This window comes from Eubalaena glacialis, chromosome 10, assembly GCF_028564815.1.
Source record: "Eubalaena glacialis isolate mEubGla1 chromosome 10, mEubGla1.1.hap2.+ XY, whole genome shotgun sequence".
Taxonomy (NCBI): domain Eukaryota; kingdom Metazoa; phylum Chordata; class Mammalia; order Artiodactyla; family Balaenidae; genus Eubalaena; species Eubalaena glacialis.
In genome coordinates, this window is record NC_083725.1 from 116886563 (window position 1) to 116911080 (window position 24518).

The 24518-nt window shown below is 38.8% G+C and overlaps 1 protein-coding gene across 3 annotated transcripts in view; it reads left to right on the top strand.

Annotated features, from left to right (window-relative positions):
* KDM2A (lysine demethylase 2A) overlaps nucleotides 1-24518 on the top strand; it is a 105459-nt gene that overhangs the window by 27303 nt on the left and 53638 nt on the right. The window lies entirely within an intron of this gene.

The following is a 24518-nucleotide window of genomic DNA, read 5'->3' on the forward strand; positions in this document are numbered from 1 at the left end:
ATTAAGTGAAGTAAGTTAGAAAGAGAAAGACAAATACCATATGATATCACTTATATGTGGAATCTAAAGAATGACACAAATGAACTTATCTGTGAAACAGAAACAGACTCATGGACACAGAAAACAAACTTATGGTTACCAAAAGGGAAAGAAGGTGGGGGAGGGATAAATTAGGCAGATACAACCTGTTATATATAAAAGAGATAAACAAAAAGGTCCTACTGTATAGCATTGGGAGCTATATTCAATATCCTATAATAACCATAATGGAAAAGAATATGAAAAAGAATATGTATATATACGTATAAGTGAATCACTTTGCTATATACCAGAAACTAACACAACATTGTAAATCAACCATACTTCAATAAAGAAATAAATAAACAAAAATTCCACACCTGTATACACACACACACACACTCTTGTGTATATCCTCAAGCAGTCCCCACTTTGCATGGTAGTGTGGGACTATAAAAACGACCATGAAGACTAAGGCCATGCAAGATGACCAATGGGAAAAGTTATGATGTGCCCTTTAAAATTTTTGTCAAAATATTAAAAACGATTTCATTGTTGGTATGAGGAAATGAAAAAGTAAAACTAGTATTTATTTGATACACTGTAATCTAAAGCATTAGAAACATTGAATATTAAAGTGTTCTATATCTTTGTTAAAATTTATCAAGAGTAGTTTGAGCAGTGTTTGCCTGCTTCTTGTCCTATAACTTAAGATATGGAACAAACATCTTTTGGATGCCTTGGTTTCCAGCATTTTATCCTTTGTACTTTCTTTTTTTTTTTCTTTTTAATAAATTTATCTTATTTATTTTTGGCTGTGTTGGGTCTTCGTTGCAGCGTGTGGGCTTTCTCTAGTTGTGGCGAGCGGGGGCTACTCTTTCTTGTGGTGCGCGGGCTTCTCATTGTGGTGGCTTCTCTTGTTGCAGAGCACGGGCCCTAGGCGCGCGGGCTTCAGTAGTTGTGGCTCACGGGCTCTAGAGCGCAGGCTCAGTAATTGTGGCTCATGGGCTCTAGAGCGCAGGCTCAGCAGTTGTGGCGCACGGGCTTAGTTGCTCCGCGGCATGTGGGATTTCCTGGACCAGGGATCGAACCCGCGTCCCCTGCATTGGCAGGCGGAGTCTCAACCACTGCACCACCAGGGAAGCCCCTATCCTTTGTTGTTTCTTTTTAAAATTTAATTTTATTTATTTATTTTTTACAGCAAGGTCTTATTAATTATCTATTTTATACATATAAGTGTACATATGTCAATCCCAGTCTACCAATTCATCACACCACCACCACACCCCCCCCACCCCCCCCCCCCGCCACTTTCCCCCCTTGGTGTCCATACATTTGTGCCCCCTATCCTTTGTACTTTCAATGTCATGAAATATCATTGAGAGTTCCTTTTTTTTTTTTGCTGGTGTCAGTTCCTATGGGACGTCCTCATCCTTTTCATCATCATCATCATCATCACTTTCCTTATGTGTATGTTGATAAGTTTGCCTGTACTAAGCTCCTCTGATGCATGTTAACTCTGTTTATTTTCTATTGAGATTTTACTTTCAGCATTACCACTTTTTACCTCTTTGCTTCATTTTTATCTCTGTAGGCCAGTTCCCTTTTTCGATTATCCATTTTTATAAAATGTCACATGGGTTTATTACTGGAGACTAGGAGTCAACACAGCTACACGCTGTGCTGTTTGTGTGTGAACTGAATAGCATGCCCAGTGACTCATCACTAACAGACTTTGAAAGAAGTGATGTGATTGGTCACTGGTCACAATGCACATCTTCACTTACATAGCCATTTCTGGAGTGAAGAACTAGCAGTAAAATTTGTACTTGAACTTAGGGGCAGGACAGGAATAAAGACGCAGATGTAGAGAATGGACTTGAGGACACAGGGAGGGGGAAGGGTAAGCTGGGACGAAGTGAGAGAGTGGCATGCACTTACATATACTACCAAATGTAAAATAGATAGCTAGTGGGAAGCAGCCGCATAGTGAAGGGAGATCACCTCTGTGCTTTGTGACCACCTAGAGGGGTGGGATAGGGAGGGTGGGAGGGAGACGCAAGAGAGAGGAGATATGGGGATATATGTATATGTATAGCTGACTCATTTTGTTATAAAGCAGAAACTAACCCACCATTGTAAAGCAGTTATACTCCAATAAAGATGTTAAAAAAAATTTGTACTTTATGCAGCTACTTGTGGTTCATATACCATGGTAACTGAAATTTGAACTATGTTGTTGGGAGACTGATGTTATTTAACTGAAGTGTGGCTACTGAAATTTGGGCATATGGGATTGTGGAAAACAAGTACTACCAGTAAAAAGAGCATGTGTGAATGAGTGCAAATCCTTCCATTTTTATAATGTTAAAAGATTAATAACTCCTTGCAGGAAGATTTATGTCATTGTATTCACTTTTAGTGACTTGTAGCTGTTATTTACAGGGAGCATCAGATGATGAGACACTGTATGTATATAAAAGTTTTTTGTTAATCGTGACATATTATAGAGAACAATATATGGTATGATAGGGCAACCAACATTTGCTGAATCGCTCTAATATGCCAAGCAGTATTTTAGATATTTTACATTATTAGATATGCCATTTAATCCTTGTAACAATCTCTGAAATTGGTGGTATTTTATATAACCTCATTTTATAGAGGAGGAAACTGAGGCTCAAGGCTTACGTAGGCCTAGTAAGTAACAGTTCCAGGATTCAAACTTAGGTCTGCCTGGCCCCAAACCCACTCATTCTACTACCCCGTTTTTCATGGTGGTTGTTGGCGCTCCACCAGAGTCCCTTTGATCGTGACTAAACTGAGACTAAAACATCAGAAAGGAGCACTTTAGATATATTTCAAGTTTATGGAGCTTTAGATGATTAGCTTCAGGTTAAACACATTGGCAAAAATACTACATAGGTCACCGCCTGTGTTTATTTATTGCATCATACCAGGAGACAGTTTCAGGTTGTCTCATTTTTGGCATTGCTGTGTTTGATCACTTTGTTACAGGTGCGACTGTCATATCTTTCCTTTAAAAATGTGTTTTCTCCTTTGTAATTAGAAAATAATTTGTGAGATGGTACTTTGAGATTCCCAACAACTTTTTACTAATCATCCATTTATTGTCCTTGCTGTGGTATACTTTTTTTTTTTTTTTTTGTAGCATGGATCAGTATGTCATTCCTTTTTATTGATGAATAATACTTCATTGTATAGATATACACCATTTTATTTATCCACTCATCAGTTGATGGATATTTGGGTTGTTTCCACTTTTTAGTTATTATGAATAATGCAACTATAAACATTCACATGCAAGTTTTTATGTAAATGTATGCTTTCAGTTCTCTTGGGTATATACGTAGAGTGGAATTGCTGGATCATATGGTAACTTTAATATTTTGAGGAATTGCCAACTATTGTCCAAAGCAGCCGCTGTGGTATACTTTTATTGATATCTTTAAAAGTTTATTACCAAAAATTTAGAAAATTAAACAAATAATGTATTTTTCATTGTAGGAGATAATAGGTGATCTCCAAAGAAGAGAAAAAGTTCAAAGGCACCGTTGAGCTTTTATTCTTTTATGATAACTTTGTAATTCCTAAATTATTTTTGAACTGTGTACTCTGAAGTATGTCAAAGGCACTGTTCTGTATTCTAATTGTTCTCTAGTAGAACACAGCACAACACACACACACATTTGGCCTGTTAAACCTTTCTGAGTTTTCTTTTTAAATAATAAATAATCAATAAGAATATAGCACTCAATTGCAGAAACTTTCAGGAGAAGACAGAATTTAAGATCTACTGATGTAGTGGCAAAGAAAAGAGAAGAGTTATTTTATGGTTATAAATAGATAGAGCTGGGTGATTGTGATGATAGGTATTCAAGAATCAGAATTAAATAATGGCTTCTCTGGAAATGGTGGATCTTAAACTGGTGAGGACAGAGAGCCAGAGAAGTAATTTTAGAAAGTAAAGCACAAAAGGCACATCTTAGAACTTAGTTGTCTTGAAATTTGAGTGAATTTACTGAGACTCAGTGAGAGGGTGAGAAGGTACCTTGATAATGGGGGTAGGATGAAAGAGGCAAGGGTTGGCCCAACATTGTGGGGAAGAAAAACTATAATTGCTAGGTTTTAAAGTTTTGATGTTCTTTATAAAGTAAGTCACGAGGTCATCATTTGTAAGGAAAGGTGGTAGAACTGGGAACAGAGTTTAGGAAAGGAACTTGAAACAGCATGTGTAATATAAACCGAAGCCACTGAATACAGAATGAGCAATATTGAAATGGTGGATGGAAAATAACCATTTATTCTCTCTCTCTCTCTCTCTTTTTTTTTTTTTTGCTGTAGAAAACTCTTCAGTTTAATATTGGTTATAAAAAAAAATTGGTTATAAACTATAATGCCATGCTTTCCCCCCTCATTTTAGTGGGTTTTATCTATTGATTTCTTAACTTGAGTATAAAAATGTTTTATAAAAGCTTTTAAAGGTACCTAGCTTTTTTATTTCATTTGGAATTAGGTTAATATGTTTGAAACTCCCTCAGAATCTGGCCCAGGACTAAAGTTAATTTGTAGCACTGGCAGTAAAAATTTCCTGAACCAGATACGGAACTTGAAATAGAACTAAGATTTGTGAAAGTGTCTGACATATAAGTCCAGAGTATGTAATCAACTTAAAAACAATGCTGTGTGGAAGACTTGGCATATGAGAGTAGAGGTAAATCTTGTTTATATTTCATCCAGGCTTAACCACAGCTCTTGTTCCATCCTGGGAAAGGTCAGGTTAAAAGAGATGCCCTTCACTGGATTTCAGGAGTCAGTGAACCTAGCTAAACTTGATTAAAGTGAGAAGGAAAGAGAATTTCAAGGATCATGAGCTTCGGAGACACTGTATATATTTCCCTTACATTAGAGATTCTTGTAGCAAGACTTCTAGCTGATCTTCTAGTGGTAATGTAAATTGACTGAATACACACATATCAATTGATTAAGTTAATTTTTACTAGATCAGTTATAGTTGGTACAAATACTTGTCATTGTTGCTGTCCTTTAAGAAAATTATGGGGGTTTTGGTAGTTAAAACTCAAATCATAGGGTTTTTCCTTTGTCAGAAACAAATAATCCACACCCTAAAGTGCAATCCAGCTGAATTTATCTGCTGTACTTTGCTTAGAATTAACCAAAAGAGCTGAGGTGGGGGCTGGTGGTACATGGCTTGTCACTACAGCTCTACTTACATCTCTCAAGCTTTCAATAGGTTCAGGACGCTGCGGCCACGTTCAGCGGAGTTAGTAAGCCAGTCAGGAGATACCACAAAGTGGTCTTATGGCTTCTTTTACTGAGTCTGGCAGATAAATAAGCAAATTTTTTTCTTTAACAATAGCAAAAGTTAAAAAGTGTTTTCTCTTCACTCCTGAATTAACTGAATATTCCCTTAGCAAGGCTATAACTAATCTGTCAAATTCCCTGTGGATTTGCTTTAGTGTGGTTTTGGGGTCCCTTCCAGACCCTGACATTTGTGTGACCTTAAACAGGGCACTTCTTAACCTCTCTGAGTCTCAGTTTACTCATTTCTAAATTGGGGGTAATAATGATACTTGCCTTTTTAGAGTTGTTTGAGGATTTAATGGGATAATGAATATAGACTGCTTTGCAAACAATGAACTTTGAATAAATGGTATCTGTTATAATTTTCAGAACTTAAGTTATATAACCAGCTAGTTCTACATATTTCAAATCTGACTTTTTTTTTTCTTTTTAAAATTTATTTATTTTATTTTATTTTTGGCTGCGTTGGGTCTTCGTTGCTGCACACGGGCTTTCTCTAGTTGGGGCGAGCGGGAGCTACTCTTCGTTGCAGTGTGCGGGCTTCTCATTGCAGTGGCTTCTCTTGTTGCGGGGCATGGGCTCTAGGCACACGGGCTTCAGTAGTTGTGGTACGTGGGCTCGGTAGTTGTGGCGCACGGGCTTAGTTGCTCCGAGGCATGTGGGATCTTCCTGGACCAGGGCTCAAACCCGTGTCCCTTGCATTGGCAGGCGGATTCTTAACCACTGCGCCACCAGGGAAGCCCCCTGACCGGTTTTTAATTATACAAATAGAATAGGAACACATTATTATATAAAGTTAAAGTATTATAGATAAGGCTAAAGAGCCCCTTAAATGGCTCTAGTCCCAATCCCTTCCCCAGAAGTAACTATTTTATCAGGTCATGTATCCTTCCATGTCGTCTTCTTTGCCTTTAAACACACATACACATGCACATGCGCACACGTGTACACAAATAATACACAGGTATATATATTTTCTACTTCATAGATCTATAAAAAGATAGTGAGTTAGTAATTTTGTATATATTACAAGTACTAGTTATTAGAATCTGTATTTTATAAGCTCAGTAAACAAAGGATAGCAAAATTCAACAATTTTTAATGTAGTGTCAGATCTTAGGCCAAATTATAGAATTCTTTTTTATTATTATTATTATTATTAATTTATTTATTTTTTGGCTGCATTGGGTCTTCGTTGCTGCACATGGGCTTTCTCTAGTTGCGGCGAGCGGGGGCTACTCTTCGTTGCGGTACGCGGGTTTCTCATTGTGGTGGCTTCTCTTGTTGCAGAGCACGGGCTCTAGGCTCGCGGGCTTCAGTAGTTGTGGCGCATGGGCTTAGTTGCTCCGCGGCATGTGGGATCTTCCTGGACCAGGGCTCAAACCCGTGTCCCCTGCATTGGCAGACGGATTCTTAACCACTGCGCCACCAGGGAAGTCCTAGAATTCTTATAACCCTGGAAAGGTTTATTCAAAGGGAAGAAGCTGGAAGAAATAAGAAATATAGTTTCAGTCATTTAGCTCAAAAATACACATTTGCTAAAAGGCCAATAAAAGATCAGAACTTACGAAATTCACTGTCTCTCAGTTTACCTGAAGCTCTACAACTGGGGGTCAAAGATACTGTTTGTTAGTCTGACAAGTAAGAAATGATGTTTCCTTTTTTCAAAAATGTGAAAAATTTGCTCTCATCTTTGTGGGGCAAGGGAGACATTTGAGGGGGGGATAGTAGGGAAGGGTAATTGAAACTACTATTTGTGTATCATTGATCCTAAGTATATTTAAATTATATTTTGTTGCCTGTGGTATTTTTGAAATAGATAGACATTGGGAAGTGAATTCCAGGCCACTTATGGAAGGAGATTGATCTTGAAGTGATGTTAGTCTCCTAAAGCCACTTTCTGGCAGAATTTTCTTTTTAAGTAAGGGAATGTCAAGAGGAAGAGGCCACAGTTACTTTGGCAGCAGGAATCTAAGAGTTGGAGAATATGGATTTGACATGATATCTCTTCTCTGGGGAATTGGAGGTCAGTTGGACAAAACAATGGGGGAAGGGGTTAGTAGACAAAGACAAATGCCAAGGTAAAAGGGTGCTAATTCTAACCATTAGCACCTTTTTCTTTTTTCATCCGAGTCTTCAGACTGAACCTAGTAATGAAAGCCAAAGGACAGACTCCCAGGCCCAGCCAGTATGTGTGTAGAGGATGTGGAGTAAAGCCGCCCCTGCCCACATAGAGATGTGATAACCCCCTTTGCTTAGAGGATATCGTGGAGGGTACCAGAGCAGGATTGAGTTTAGTTTGTAAATTAAACCTTGGTAAATGGTTGTTTGGCTGATTATCATATGTAAATATAGAACAATTCCAGCATTTGTTGCTTTTGGAGATTCATATACATACATTAAATCCCTTTCTTGGTAGCTCACTTTCTAAGCGTTGCTTCTGTCGCTTCTTCCAAGAGCTAGATTGTTTTGTTCAGCATAGTAAGCCACTAGCCACATGTGGCTATTGAGCACATGAAATGTGGCTAGTGTAATTTGAGATGTGAGTGTAAAATACACAATGAACCCTGAAGACTTAATATGAAAAAATAAAGATCTCAGTAATTTTTTATAATGATAACAGTGAAATGATATTATTGATTACATATGAAATGATTTATTGGATTAAGTAAAATATATTATTAAAATTAATTTCACCTTGGGCTTCCCTGGTGGCGCAGTGGTTGGGAATCTGCCTGCTAATGCAGGGGACATGGGTTCGAGCCCTGGTCTGGGAAGATCCCACATGCCGCGGAGCAACTGGGCCCGTGAGCCACAACTACTGAGCCTGCGCGTCTGGAGCCTGTGCTCCGCAACAAGAGAGGCCGCGATAGTGAAGAGGCCCGCGCACCGCGATGAAGAGTGGCCCCCGCTTGCCGCAACTAGAGAAAGCCCTCGCACAGAAACGAAGACCCAACACAGCCAAAAATAAATATAAAAATAAATAAATAAATAAATAAATAAAAGATTACTATTTTAAAAAAAAATTTAATTTCACCTTAAAAATATGGCTACTAGAAAAAATTTACATATGTGGCTCACATTACTTTCTGTTGGAGCCCGCTGGTCTAGAACAGCCTGCACCAGTGATGAGTACTTGCTGTAGAATTTCACGTGGGTCATTCTTGCTGTAGAATTTCATATGGGTCATTCCATAGACATTGAGTGATTTTAGTTCAGTAAGAACATTTAAGCCATCATTTAACTTTTATAGTCAGATTTTTTCCCTTGGCTGGGGAAACAGCATTTGAAATTTAATTTTGTAAGTCAATGAGAATATAGAATTGCAGTGCCAAATTTTGTGTGTGTGTGTGTGTTACGTGCATGCACGTGTGCATGTGTTATTTTTCAGGAATTCCTCTTGCAGTGCTTGTGGTGCATCTTATACCCATGTCCACAAGGAATGGGTCCTACCAATCTTCCTACCTGATTAAGCCTGTCCTTGGAAAAGCGATGCTTTTCTGTCCCAGAAAAGGATCCTGGAACCAGGTATATTCCTCAGTGCAGTTCTCATAAGCCCTTACTCCCAAGGAATTTGGGACATTAGGCTTAATATGTTGTCAACCTTTGTATTCAGCTGTCTAGAGCCAGTTTTCTACCTTCACAAAATACAGTTGCTCCCAAACTTTTTTAGTTTGAAAAAGCTCTAATACAGAAAAGTTGAAAGAGTAGTATAATGAACATCTGTATATTCTTCCCCTAGAGTCCCCAAATGCTTTTTGAAAATTGCCACGTTGTTTCTATATATAGTTTTTTGAGGCTGAATTATTTGAAAGTAATTTGCACATCATGACACATATTTATCACCCCTAAATATTTCAGCATGTCTTTCCTAAGAATAAGGGTATGACCTTATCACAAATCTATTGTCGTAACCTAAGAAAATAACAATAGTTCCCTGATATCTAATATTCACATTTTCCTAAATAGCTTTTTTCTGACTTTTTAAAACTCTGGATTCAGTCCAAGTTTATGATTTGCATTTAATTATGACTCTTTAGTCTCTTTTAATCTAGGATAGAGGTTGACATACTACAACCCTTGTGTCAAGTCTGGCTAGCCACCTGTTTTTGTACAGCCCTCTAGGTAAGAATAGTTTTTACATTTTTTTCCCATTTTTTTTTTTTTAATTGAGGTAAATTCTCATAACGTAAAATTAACCATTAACCGTTTTAAAGTATTCACTGCATTGACGTTTAGTACATTCAGTACATTCTATCTAGTTGCAAGACATTTTAAACATCCAAAAAGGAAACCCCGTACTGTTAAGCAGTGTCCCCATCAACCCCTCCTTTCAGCTCCTGGTAAGTACTAGTTCACTGTCTGTTCCTGTAGATTAACCTATTCTGGATGTTTCATGTGGACGGAATAATATAATATGTGATCTTTAGTGTCAGGCTTCTACTCAGCATGTTTTTGGTTTTTTGTTTTTTTGTTTTTGGCTGCGTTGGGTCTTCGTTGCTGGGGCTCTCTCTAGTTGCGGCGAGCAGGGGCTACTCTTTGTTGCGGTGCGTAGGCTTCTCATCGCAGTGGCTTCTCTTGTTGCGGAGTACGGGCTCTAGGCTCTCAGGCTTCAGTAGTTGCAGCATGCGAGCTCCGTAGCTGTGGCACGCGGGCGCTAGAGCACGTGGGCTTCAGTAGTTGCGGCGTGTGAGCTCAGTAGTTGCGGTGAGTGGGCTTCTCAGTGCAATGGCTTCTCTTGTTGCAGAGCACGGACTCTAGGCGTGTGGGCTCAATAGTTGTGGCACACGGGCTCTAGGGCACGCGGGCTCAGTAGTTGTGGTGCTCAGGCTTAGTTGCTCCACGGAATGTGGGATCTTTCCGGACCAGGGCTCGAACCTGTGTCCCCTGCATTGGCAGGCAGATTCTTAACCACTGCGCCACCAGGGAAGTCCCCATCAGTGTGTTACATTTGTTACAATTGATGAATCTACACTGACACAACATTATCACCCAAAGTCCATAGTTTATATTAGGATTCACCCTTTGTGTTTATAGTTCTGTGGGTTTTGACAAATGCATAATGTCATGTGTCCACCATTACAGTATCATACAGAATGGTTTTCACTGCCCTGAAAATCTACTGTGCTCCACTTAGTCATCTCTCCTCCTCCCTCTCACACCAGCAGCTACTGATGTTTTTATTATCTCCATAGTTTTGCCTTTTCTAGAATGTCATGTAGTTGGAATCCAAATACAGTATTGCAGCCTTTTCAGACTGGCTTCTCTCACTTAGTAATAAGCATTTAAGGTTCCTCCATGTCTCTGTGTCTTGATAGTTCTTTTTATTGCTGAATAATACTCCATTGTTTGGCTGTACCATAATTAGTTTATCCATTCACCTGTTGAAGGACATCTTAGTTGCTTCCAGGTTTTGACAGTTCTGAGTAAAACTGCTGTAAATGTTTGTGTGCAGGTTTTTGTGTGTGGACATAAGTCTTCAACTCTTTTTGTGGATGTTATTTCCCAGTCTGTGATTTCTCTTTTCATTCTCTTAAAAGAGTGTCTTTCACAGAGCAGAAGTTTTTGATTTTAATGAAGCCCAACATAACAAATTTTTATTTCATGGGTTTTGCTTTTGGTACCATATCTAAAAACTCATTGCCAAACCCAAGGTCACCTCGGTGTTTTCATATTATCTTTTAGAAGTTTTATAGTTTTGTGTTTTACATCTAGGTCTATGATCCATTTTGAGTTTATTTTTGTGAAAGGTATAAGGTCAGTGATTGTATCTTTTTTTGTACGTTGACTGTCTAGTTGTTTTAGCCCCAATTGTTGAAAAGACTGTCTGTTCCACAGGAAAACGTTGAATTGCCCTTGGTCCTTTGTCAAAGATCAGTTGACTGTACTCATGTGAGTGACATTGTCTTTTAAAAAGCCCTACATTCTGGATTTGTCTCTTTCCTCATTGTATACTTTAATTTGTTTTCCTAAACTGTATTCCTCGTCAACTAGAACTTGAGTCTAGGGGATTAGATTTATGTTAAACATTTTGGCAAGGATGCTTCCTGGATGATTGAGCACTTCAAATTGTATCAAGTCAGAAGGTGCACAGTGCTAGGTTGTCCCACTGGTAGTGATGGTTAAGACTGGTTAAGGTGGTAACCAGCAGATCTTTCCATTGTAAAGGTATATTTTTCCCTTTGCAATTAGTAAGTACTCTAGGGATAACTTTGGCCATGTAACAGATGAATATTTGAATCTATATTTGTCAGGCATGTGCTGGATTCTTGGGAGGCAGCAGTAAAAAGAAAGATTTCTGCTCTCACAGAATTTGCCTTTTCCCCTCCAAGTTTGAAGACAGTAGTGGGATTGGGTCTATTCTTGGACGGGGTGCACTTGGAACTTAGGGTAGGCTGATATCAGAAAAATAGGATCATTGAAAAAGTATATGCCAGTAAGTATAGAGTTGCGGTATGGGATGATGTAAAACTTCTGGCTGGAGAAGGATAGTGGTGTTGGTTGCATAATAACGTGAATGTACTTAATGCCACTGAACTGTACATTTAAAAATGGTTAAAATGATAAATCTTGCATTATGTGTACGTTACTACAATTTTTTAAAAGTATATGCCATTATGATGCATCACTGAACTCAGCCCTGCCTCACTGCCTTTTCTCTGATAATTTTCATCAGGCTTTTGTTAGTCTATTTGGACTAATTGAGAGAGAAACTGTTTCTGAGATAAAATTCTGCAGTTCAGCTCTGGTAGAGAGGAAGAGGCAGTGATGTTATGTTTCATTCACTGCCTCCAGTAGAGTTTGTCTTTGTAGCCTCTCAGGGAGACCATTGTTGAGATCTCTGGGTGTCCTGGATTGTGCCCAGGCTGTGGGTGGAGCTTCAGCTGTTGGTGCAGACAGGCTCTGCCTTTCACTATCTGCTGTTTCCATTTGTTGCAGTTCGCCAGATGCAGGCCTGCCTTTGCCAGGATACAGAGAGAGATCTACAACTTGAACCATTGTCTGAATGCTGCTGTTTTGACCCAGGAAATCCTATAGATTCAGGATGAGAGCAGTAACCGTAATGCCAGCAGCGAAGTGATTGTTGACCAGTTTGCTGTGAAGGCAGGCCCTTCATTTAGGAAGTCAACCTGTGATTAAGAGCAAGAGCTCTGTTTAGAGGGAAGGGAAGAGCACCTTTATTTGTGGCTGATGGAGCTTGGATAACTCTTGCGTTCCTATTTACCTGAACTGACTGTGGAAGCAAAGGTGGTAGGAAAGCTTTAGTGGTGGCTGTGGCAACAGCGTGATAGCGTGGTGAGGTGACCTGTGACTATTCAATTTATAGAAATTGTATCCACCTGAAACCTTTATTTGCCTTCATGTTGGAAAATATCTAGCTTATCACAAATTCTCAGTTTTTAGTATACAGATTGTAGGTTATGTGTGTATAGCCTCTGCTTTGGCAGTAGTATAGGAAAATTAGTATGTTGTACAGTGTTTTTCAGTTTTTGACTGAGCTGCAGTAGGAAATACATTTTCTTTTTTTTTAATTTATTTTATTTTTGGCTATGTTGGGTCTTTGTTGCTGCACGCGGGCTTTCTCTAGTTGCGGCGAGCAGGGGCCACTCTTCGTTGTGGTGCACGGGCTTCTCATTGCGGTGGCTTCTCTTGTTGAGCACGGGCTCTAGGCGCACGGGCTTCAGTAGTTGTGGCACACGGGCTCAGTAGTTGTGGCTCGTGGGCTCTAGAGCGCAGGCTCAGTAGTTGTGGCGCGCGGGCTTCCTTGCTCCGCGGCATGTGGGAACTTCCCGGACCACGGCTCGAACCCATGTCCCCTGCTTTAGTAGGTGGATTCTTAACTACTGCGCCACCAGGGAAGTCCAGGAAATACATTTTCTGTTAGGACCTAGTACACTCATACACCTGGGTGTACATAATTTTAACAACAGTTTCAGGAAATGGTACTTAGCCATACTGTGTTTTCTGATACTCTCCGTTTCATTCTATTCTATTATTTCATTTTAAAAATGCATATCTGACCTACATTGATTTTTATGACCCATGATTTAAAGAAGATTGGTGTGGAACAGTGGTTCCCACAGTGTGATATATACTCAGGATTCTTTTATGTATAGGGATCTGTGACGTCAAAACTATTTTCATAGTAATACTAAGATGTTATTTGCCTTTTTCTGTCTCATTCACTAATAAGTGGAGATTTTCCAGAAATACAGTGGAGTTTTCCAGAGCTTACATGATGTGTGATGACATCACTCTCAGGGTTAATAGAATGTGTATTTGTGTATTCTTGTGTTTTCTAAAATTTTGTAAAGTAGTAGGATTTAAATGTGTTTTTTCAGAGATTAACTCAGTTTTCAGTACTCATATTGAGCTCTTACTAGCTACTTTTTGATTATACCTGCTGTAATCTCTGTAACTTCATTGTGGTCCAGTGAAATCCTGAAGTTTTCCTTGAGCCTTTGTGGAAATACAAGACATTGTCTTGTTTTGCAATTATATATTTAGAAAATTCTTCCATTTTAATTTGTAATCACTAAATATTGACCTATGTAACCCACATATACAAAAGCTATTTGGGGTCCTCAGTAATTTTTAAGAGTGTAAGGGATTCCTGAAACCAAAAAGTTCGAGAACTTCTGGCATAGGGGTAAGAATGTAGGCTTGTTTTTTTTGTTTCGTTTTATTTTTTGTCTGTGTTTTTTTTGCAGAAGGGGAGTCACACTTTTTTTGTGTGGTTAAAAAAAAAAATGTATATATATACACATATATATATATGTGTGTATATATATATATATATATATATATATATATATAAAACCTGAGATCTGTACTCAACAAGTTTTTATTTTTATTTTTTTATTGTTATTTATTTATTTATTTATTTATGGCTGCATTGGGTCTTCGTTGCTGCCGCGCGGGCTTTCTCTAGTTGCGGCGAGCGGGGACTACTCTTCCTTGCGGTGCGCGGGCTTCTCATTGCGGTGGCTTCTCTTGTTGCAGAGCATGGGCTCTAAGCACACGGGCTTCAGTGGTTGTGGCACGTGGGCTCAGTAGTTGTGGCGCACGGGCTTAGTTGCTCCATGGCATGTGAGATCTTCCCGGACCAGGGCTTGAACCCGTGTCCCCTGCATCGGCAGGCAGATTCTTAACCACTGCACCACCAGGGAAGCCCTCTCAACAAGTTTTTAAATGTGCAATATTGTTAATTATAAGCACAGTGTTGTACAACAGATCATCTTGCATAACTGAAACTTTATACACACTGAACAGCAACTCCCTGTTTCTTCCTTCCCCCAGTCCCTAGCAACCACCATTTTACTTTCTGCTTCTGTGAGTTTGACTTAGAATATAGGCTTTTTTTAATAATAGTTGGCTGGATTTGAGTCCCAGCTTAGCTACATGTTGAGTAATCCTGGCTTGTTACCCAACCTTTTTGATTCTTTCTTCATAACTAAAATTGACATTTTACTGTCTTCATAGGGTTGTTGTGAGGATTATAAATGAGCTAGAAAAATGGGCTCGAAAATGCTTAGCACAAGGAAGCGTTCATATGTTAGCTATTATTATGATAGAAAATGTAGTAACATCTAGTCACATTGATATTTAGCTGTAGCATTTCATAGCAACACTCACCTGTGTGAAATTGGATTGTCTAAACCTACTCTTAAGTTCTCGTTCTCATTCTGCTCTTGCCTCTGCCTCTAGTCTTTTCTTAATTAAGTGGGTTCTGTTTTCCAAACAAATTATGAGCTTCTTGAAAATAGCCGCTCTCTTCTATTTATTTCTGTTCTGTCTTGGACAGAACTCAGCCTATAGTAAGTACTCAGGATATGTAAGTCCTGTAAGTCCTAGTACAAAGGCTGTGGGACACACAGGCTTAGAATCTCTATGAGGATGATGGTGGGAAAAGAGCTTTTTAGGTCCCTGTTCTGATTCTTTACTCTGTCTCTCTCAGGAACTTCCTTCCACTACTAAACAAGCTTCCTAACAAGTATAGTGAAGGATGAATTACAATTTATTAAATCATTTCAGTTTATTTGGTTATTCCCCTTTCTCTTGGCAGTATTAAATTCTAACATAATTGTATACTTTTCACCAGGGTTTTCTTTCATTACATCCCAACAATACAAGAGAATCATAGCAATAGATGATTTAATTCTTGTTTTCTGTAAATGTACATGATTACTTCTATAGCACTTTCTGAGATTTTAGAGCAACACAGGCAGGCAGGTGTGAAATTTATTTTACGTCAAGAATTGAACTGTGTTCTAAACCTTCTAGTTTTGTTGGTCAGTTCTCTTTTCTCCTTTAGTCTGTCTTCAGCCTTCTGTCTGTCTTAATGTCCAAAAACTTGTTCTTATATAAGCACATAGCTCCTCTGTCTTCTGGCTCTGCACTTCCCCTGTTCACATATGACCATTCCTTTAAGTTCCTGCTACCCAGAAATCAACAACAGTAGAGCCAGCTCTACCACTTAGGCTTTTAGGCTTCTCCCAAATAACACCTTCCAGAAATGACCACTTCATATTAAATTGCTGACAGTGTGGGGATGGAGAGGGTACAGTTGCTGCATTTCCTGAAATTTCATCCCTAGGATTAGATGTTTGATGTAAGGAGATAGAGACGGTGAAACCATAAAAGAGCTCCTGAAAGGGATAGACTTAGGAAACTTATTAGAAGCTTTGCCACTTGGGATGATAAGGGAGGAAAAAATCTTATCTGATGTTTAATGCTGTTTGAGAAAAAGCATGTGAGGTATGACGTGTCTCTAGCCGCATAAACCGCTCTTTTTGGGAAAGATAGTTTGTTTCCCAGTCCAGTGTTGATTCCTGTTCAAAACCATAATTGCTAATATTTTTTGGACATGTGCTGGCTACTTCACGTCTTTTATCTCACTTAATCCTCATACAGTCCTGTGTGATGGCTTCTATTTTAATTATTAATGTAGCTCATGTACAGTGAGAGGCAGAACCATTATTTGAACCCTAGACTCTGCCACTACTACATTCAGCCCCTTTTTATGTATGGGATGCTTTACAGTTTGAAGAGTACTTGTGCATATGTTCTCATTTAAACCTCACCACAATCCTGTGCATTAAGTGAAATTCTTGACATTTTCACACAAGAAAATGGAAGCTTCGGGAATTTGAAGCTCAAAGTACCAGTACCTAGACCAGGCCCACACCCACTCTGACTCCAGTTCCTTTGTTCTCATTATGTAGTTTTGCTAAAAATAATAAGTAATAAACAGGGTCATATCTGAAGGTGAATTTTGTAAGATTGTTTACTTGGTTGAAGGTGATTGGTAATGTTTTAGATGTCTGGAGAAGTTAGCAAATATGTGGTCATTAACTTGCATTATTGGTTTCTCTCATAGCTTGAGTGTAACTGCTTTATCTAAGTATTCCTTTTGCTCTTGGGCTTCTCAATGCCATGGGTCAGTTTACCACTCATATACTAACATTTCTAGGTAAATTCAGAAGTGAAGACATAGTTTTCTGTGCTTTAACCTTAGTTGGCACAAATGAGTGACTGAAAGATGAGAAGGAAAAAGGTCTTGCCAGGATTATAATATAATCATGGTAGTGGGTGGGCTTCCCTGGTGGCACACTGGTTAAGAATCCGCCTGCCAATGCAGGGGACACAGGTTCGAGGCCTGGTCCGGGAAGATCCCACATGCCTCGGAGCAACTAAGCCTGTGCGCCACAACTACTGAGCCTGCGCTCTAGAGTCTGCAAGCCACAACTGCTGAGCCCACGTGCCTAGAGCCCGTGCTACACAAGAGAAGCCACCGCAATGAGAAGCCCGCGCACCGCAATGAAGAGTAGCCCCCGCTCGCCGCAATTAGAGAAAGTCCCTGTGCAGCAACAAAGACCCAATGCGACCAAAAATAAAAATAAATAAATTAAAAAAAAAAAAATCATGGTAGTGGGAAAGGGGAGGAGTATATGTGTTTGTGGGGGACAGTTTAAAATACCAGCTCTTCATCTTTTGCCAGTTCCTTCCAGAGCTTCTATTCCTAAACGTGAAATTTCATGACTCCTCTAAATCTCAAGTTTGACAGTTTGAAAGAGGTCATGTGTTGGTGAAGAGATTGACCTTTGTCTGTGAATCAGAACATTAATCATAGCTCCAGAGAGGAGGGCCATAGAGAAAAGCATCCTAATCAGAGGAATATAGCAAGGCTGGAGATAGGTACATTTATGTAATATCATCTGGCTTCAAGTGACTGCTTGCTGTCTCCCCAAACTCACCTAAAATTTAGGAGAAGCAGCATGTGGGACACATTTAATGGTTCATATCATTTACTGAGTAAATGTCTAGAGTTAGTGTTTTCCAGAACAAGCTGTCCTTTTAGGTTTGCAGTACCTTTCTCAGTGACTGGCAGAAAGGTCACACTCTTACTTCCCCATTAGATTTAAGGTAAACTTCTAGGGGCTTTTTCTTTTTCTACAAATTGTTTTGCCTAACAAATACACTAGTCTTTATCTTCTAGGAACTGAAATGGCATGGCTTGTGCCATGTATCATACTAATGACTTACAGTTGCATCAGTTACAGAAGATGGTGAAAAAACTAGGCATTATCTTTGTTTCTGGATTCTGGGTGTCTGTTGCTATAGAAACAAACCAGGCAGTAAACATGAGTGTTTAGGGAGTATTTGAATCTCAATGGATGTTCATTGGCTAATGAAAATAAAGTTAAGAAATTTGTTGAGTTGAGGGAGAAACTGAATATTTCTGAGTTCATTATTGATTCCATTTTTGGTGGGTGGTATTACCCATTTTGGTTGTGTGCAGGTCATTTTTAGATTATTTCCTAGTGATTAGGCCTTCCAAAATTCCCTTTTCTGCTCTAGGAGGTGGACAATTAGAAAAAGCAAACATTTTTATATTCCTTTTGGGTAATGATTTCACTTAATTCAGATTAATTTTGGGGGGGGGTTTGGCAAAAATGACACTCAATTTTTGAGTGTCATATAGTAAGAGTGCTGAGTTTAAAAATCATTCTACGGTTACTAAAAGGAGGTGAAGATTTGAAAGCGGGATAGAAGGTAGAGTGGGGAATTACACATCTTTATTTCCCAGTTATTTAAGAAATAAATCCCCCTTGGGACTTCCCTGGTGGCGCAGTGGTTAAGAATCTGCTTGCCAGTGCAGTGGACACGGGTTTGATCCCTGGTCCGGGAAGATCGCACATGCCGCGGAGCAACTAAGCCCGTGCGCCACAACTACTGAGCCCACTTGCTGCAACTACTGAAGCCTGCGTGCCTAGAGCCTGTGCTCCAAAACGAGAAGCCACCGCAATGAGAAGCCCGCGCGCCACAACGAAGAGTAGCCACTGCTCGCTGCAACTACAGAAAGCCCACGGGCAGCAACAAAGACCCAACACAGCCAAAAATAAATAAATAAATAAATCAATTAATTAATTAATTAATTTTAAAAAGAAGTAAAACCCCCAACATGACTTGGACATTGACAAATGTTGTTACTTATTTCCAGTTTCTCTGATGGCTTGACTAGGCTACTTTGGGAGGATAAACGGATTGAACATTTGCATGTTGATAGTGTAATATTGCCAATTACTACTTTTGCCAGTATCCAAGAAGAAGAATATATGTATATTCTAGTAAAAACCTTTAGGGGAATAAAAATGTGCTTTTTCTATAATGTCTGAACTTAGATTATTTCTCTTAAAGATGGTGTTGAGATGCTTGTCTTCATCCTGAATTTCAGAGAATGATTTTGCTACTTGTAGCCACAGTTTTTTTCTTTACAGAATTGTGGCGATATCATGGTTACTTGTGCAGCAAGCACACTGAACAGTTGATTATACCACATAGTATGCAGAAAAGCAGGGAATGTTGGTGGAAGAGATCCAGCACTTTAACTCATTTCTCAGCCAGTTGGTTTTTTGGAGGACATGTTTGTGGTTGAGTAACTGTATCCTGACTCAGAATTTTAGGATCATTCTGTATATAGTAGGTATTTGACATTAGTTCTGAGGGAACTTTTAGGGGAAAAGTTCACTTTGTGTTATGTATCCCTCTTCTTTGGAGCATTGTGCCTTCTCAGCTATCTTTTTTTTTTTTAAATCAAAGAGACTTAGGTGTGAATAAGCTTCTTGCCAAATTCTATTTATGGATTACTCTGCCTTGTTGGAATTACTGTGATCTGCTAACGTTTTTCATATATAGAAAGTGCTCTGTGTACTGTTGATCTCTGCAGAAGGTGATCTTCAGTTAGCCCAGAAAATATTTGAAGGCTGAACTGTCAACAAAAGAAATGCAAGCTTTTCAGCCATGTCAGTTGATCAGTACACATTCTTTGTAATACATTAAAGCAGTCGTGTTAAAACTAAGCATGTGCCTTCCTTTATCTTTGTGGTCAGGCCTCTTATTTTAAGGCCAGTAAGTGTTAAATCAAAAGGTAAAAACTTGGGCCCAAGGTTCAGTCACTGTAAGGCAGTGGTTCCTACTGTTTTTGTACTACCTTAGGGTGTTCCCATTAAAATCCCTCATGAGGTGTAATGAAATTATCACATTTTCTAAACAAAGATTATAAGCTTTTATTTTTGAAAAATGTTATCCACACCCTCTCAATTAATAAGGAGGTCCTGAGTAATCCAGTAGGGTGAGGGGGAAACCCAAAAAAGTTTGAAGAGGTCACTGCTATAGAGGAGCAATATAGAGTCTGTATCTATAGTCCTTGGCACTTAGTAGGTGTTCAGTAAAGTTATTATGAATGAACAGACATTTCTTCTCTTATGTGGAGCCTTCACCAACCATTCTGTTACTTCTTCCTCTTGGACTTTAATAACATTTGTATCTACCTATCTTAATACAATACATATCACATTGAATTGTAATACTGTAATTTATTTACATATCTGTCTCCCCCTACTGGCCAGCAGTCTCCTTCAGGGCTAGGACTGTGCCTTTTATCTTTGTATGCAGAGCATCTGGCTGTTACTCCATGTTCAGTGTCCTGTTTTATGAATGAGTAAGTGTTCAAATAATTTTTTTTTTAAGAACTTATTTTTCTCATTCTTTTTTTTTTAAGATTTTTTTTTTTTTTTTTGATGTGGACCATTTTTAAAGTCTTTATTGATTTGTTCTGTTTTTTTTATGTTTTGGTTTTCTGGCCACGAGGCATGTAGGATCTTAGCTCCCTGACCAGGGATCGAACCCCCACCCCCTGCATTGGGAGGCGAAGTCTTAACCACTGGACCGCCAGGGAAGTCCCCTCAAATAATTTTTATAGCACAAACCACACATACACACATAGGAAGGTGGTAGGCAACGATCCATCTACATATGTACCTGTCCCAGTGTGTGATCTTACAGTAATGATGGGTTTTCAAAAATATGGAAAGAAAGAAAATGAGAACAACACTTTAAAGTTCAGTTGATTTTTAGGATATGTATATGTTCATACTTCTGTGATAGAGGCTAGTTGAGAACCTCAGCTTCTTTCTTTAAAGATGTATAAGAGCTTATTAAGCACTTATCAAATAGGGGTTTTGGTATATGTTGGAAAGATTCAGATTTAATCCACATAGCTTTATAAATTTATAAAAAGATGCCCCCAAACTTTTTTTTAAAGCAGTATCATGATGTGGACATGAAAATCTAGTTATTACTTGGCTTCTTATACCATCACCAGCAAAGAGGCTGTGTAAATAAAAACTTTTCTATCAGGTAGTGGGGTAGATCTATCTCAGATAGATCAGAATCTTAGAGAAAATAGGAGACATAGAAATGAATCTTGGTAAAAAAAAAAATGTTGGCAATTTCATCTTTACAGAAGGTGTGTAATAAATGTCACTGACTACAAATACAGAGAATGAGAACAAATTTTAATACCATACACAATAAATGTACTAAGTTCAAAGCACTCTGATATAAAATGGTCTCTGGTTAGGAATAGCAATATTTTTATTTCAGCCAGAATAGCTGAATGTCCAGTAAGATAATTTGTCAAGTAAAAGCTAGAATTAGAAGTCAGGAATGGTGGAATGTTAAATAAATAGTGGCATAGCTAGAAATGTAGTATCCCTTAGCAAATATCAGAAACCTCCAACCTTAGGGAAGATCTTTTGCTCATCTTCTTTCTACCAAGCATGGTAAAACCATGGTTTTCTGATTTATAGATAGTCTCCTTTGTTGCCAGTAGGTCCCACCACTTTACCTCCTCTCGCTGACAGAGCCATTTCAGCTGTCTGGGTGTCTCCTTCCTTTGACAGTTACTTCCAGCTGTCTCAAGCTACTGGTCTGGCTGAAGTTTCATTCCAAAATGATTTCAGTAGTATAGGGTGGTTAGACCATTGGTTCTAAAACCAAAGTGCCTGGGTTCCAATCTCAGCTGCACCAATTACTAACTTTGTAACTTGGGCAAGTTACTTCTATCCTACATTTGCCTTTTTTATTCTTATAAAGTAGAGAGGATAATATTCTTATATGTGTTAATACATGCATAGTGCTTATTACAGTACTCGGTATGTGGTAAGCACTCAAATGTTAACTGCTATTGCTACTGTTATTTTGCCCTGGCATCATAGTTCACCTTCAGAGCAGTAGCCCTTGTGGGTGTCATTAATAAAACACTAACTGCCTTTTCATACTTTATACAATTTCTTCATTCTCTGACTCCTTTGTATCCCTAGGGGAGTGGGAATTGCCTAAGCTCTCCAGAAAGAACTGCCTCTAACATCTGGTTGATTGAGATACACAGAGGTTTGTTTAATGTGGGGGGATAGGCAGACAGCAGGACGATGTGGAAGTCCCTAGGAGGGCTACCCTGCCAAGCCACCACTGGTTTCTCTCAGTGTCCCTGGTCAGGACAGAGAGGGCTAGGTCTGGAATTTAGATAGTCTATGAATAAGGGCAGACAGACTTGGGGGACCGGTATGTAGCAAAATTTCAACATGGTATAATGTAAAACGGAGCAAGGCTGATATCTTAGATGGAATCAGATTGTTGAGGACTTTATTTTAGAACACAAAGGGACCTTGAATTGTTTACCTCCAGGGGAAAACTAGGATCTAGAGAGGTTAAATGATTTACTTAAGTGCCTAAGATCACACAGCAAAGTAGCAATAGTAGAATTGACACTAGATAAGTTCTCCCTTTAGACACTTTTGCTTTCTTGTTTTTCTGCTGTTTTCTAAGAGGGTTAACTTAGGTCAGTTTTTTTTTTTTTTTAAACATCTTTATTGGAGTATAATTGCTTTACAGTGGTGTGTAAGTTTCTGCTTTATAACAAAGTGAATCAGTTATACATATACATATGTTCCCATATCTCTTCCCTCTTGCATCTCCCTCCCTCCCACCCTCCCTATCCCACCCCTCTAGGTGGTCACAAAGCACGGAGCTGATCTCCCTGTGCTATGCGGTTGCTTTCCACTAGCTATCTATTTTACGTTTGGTAGTGTATATATGTCCATGCCACTCTCTCACTTTATCACATCTTACCCTTCCCCCTCCCCATATCCTCAAGTCCATTCTCTAGTAGGTCTGTGTCTTTATTCCCGTCTTGCCACTAGGTTCTTCATGACCTTTTTTTTTTTTCCTTAGATTCCATATATATGTGTTAGCATACTGTATTTGTTTTTCTCTTTCTGACGTACTTCACTCTGTATGACAGACTGTAGGTCCATCCAACTCACTACAAATAACTCAATTTCGTTTCTTTTTATGGCTGAGTAATATTCCATTGTAGGTATGTGCCACATCTTCTTTATCCATTCATCCGATGATGGACATTTAGGTTGCTTCCATGTCCTGGCTATTGTAAATAGAGCTGCAATGAACATTTTGGTACATGACTCTTTTTGAATTATGGTTTTCTCAGGGTATATGCCCAGTAGTGGGATTGCTGGGTCGTATGGTAGTTCTATTTTTAGTTTTTTAAGGAACCTCCATACTGTTCTCCGTAGTGGCTGTATCAATTTACATTCCCACCAACAGTGCAAGAGTGTTCCCTTTTCTCCACACCCTTTCCAGCATTTATTGTTTCTAGACTTAGGTCAGTTTTACCTTTCTTTTTCTTTGTAAAATAATACCGTCATATTTCCTGATTCTCACAGGTTGATTATCTTAGCAAGAAAAACTATTTGATATAAAATGATAGAATTGTACAGTGATTCTTTTTTTTCTTTTTTTTTTTTTTTGGCTGCGTTGGATCTTCGTTGCTGTGCATGGGCTTTCTCTAGTTGCGGCAAGCGGGGGCTTCTCTTGTTGTGGAGCATGGGCTCTAGGCGCACAGGCTCAGTAGTTGTGGCACACGGGCTTAGTTGCTCCGCAGCATGTGGGATATTCCCGGACCAGGGATAGAACCCGTGTCACCTGCATTGAAAGGCGAATTCTCAAGCAGTGCACCACCAGGGAAGTTCCTGTACAGTGATTCTCAAAGGGAGATTTTTGATATATTACATTACTAATTTTTAGAAATTGTAAAATATTTATAACAAAACTTGCCATTCTAACCATTTTTAAGTGTATTAATTCAGTGTACTACCATCATTACTGTTTCCAAAACTTTTTTTCATTACCCCAAATAGAAATTCTGTAATCATAAAGCAGTAACTTCCCATTCCTCCTCCACCCAGCCCCTGGTAACCTCTAATCTACTTTCTCTATGAATTTGTCTATTCTAGGTACTTCATAAGTGGAATCATACAATATTTTATCTTTTTATGTCTGACCTGTTTCACTTAGCATGATGTCTTCCAGGTTTATCCATGTTGCTGCGCGTATCAGACCTCCATTTCATTTTATAGCTGAATAATATTTCATTGTATATATAAACACCACATTTGGTTTATCTGTCAATGGAAATTTGGGACTATTTCCACCTTTTTTTTTTTTGACCATTGTGGATAATGCTATTATGAACGTTGGTGTCAAGGTGTCTGAGTCCCTGCTTTCAGTTCTTTTGGGTATATACCTAGAAGTGGAATTATTGGATCATATGGCAATTCTGTGTTTACTTTTTTGAGGAATTGCTAGACTGTTTTTTTACACAGGTTGCAAACAGCAATGCATAGGGTTCCAATTTCCCTACTTCCTGGCTAACACTTGTTATTTTGTGTTTTTCTGATGATGGGAATCTTAATGGATGTGAAGTGGTATCTCACTGTGGGTTTGATTTC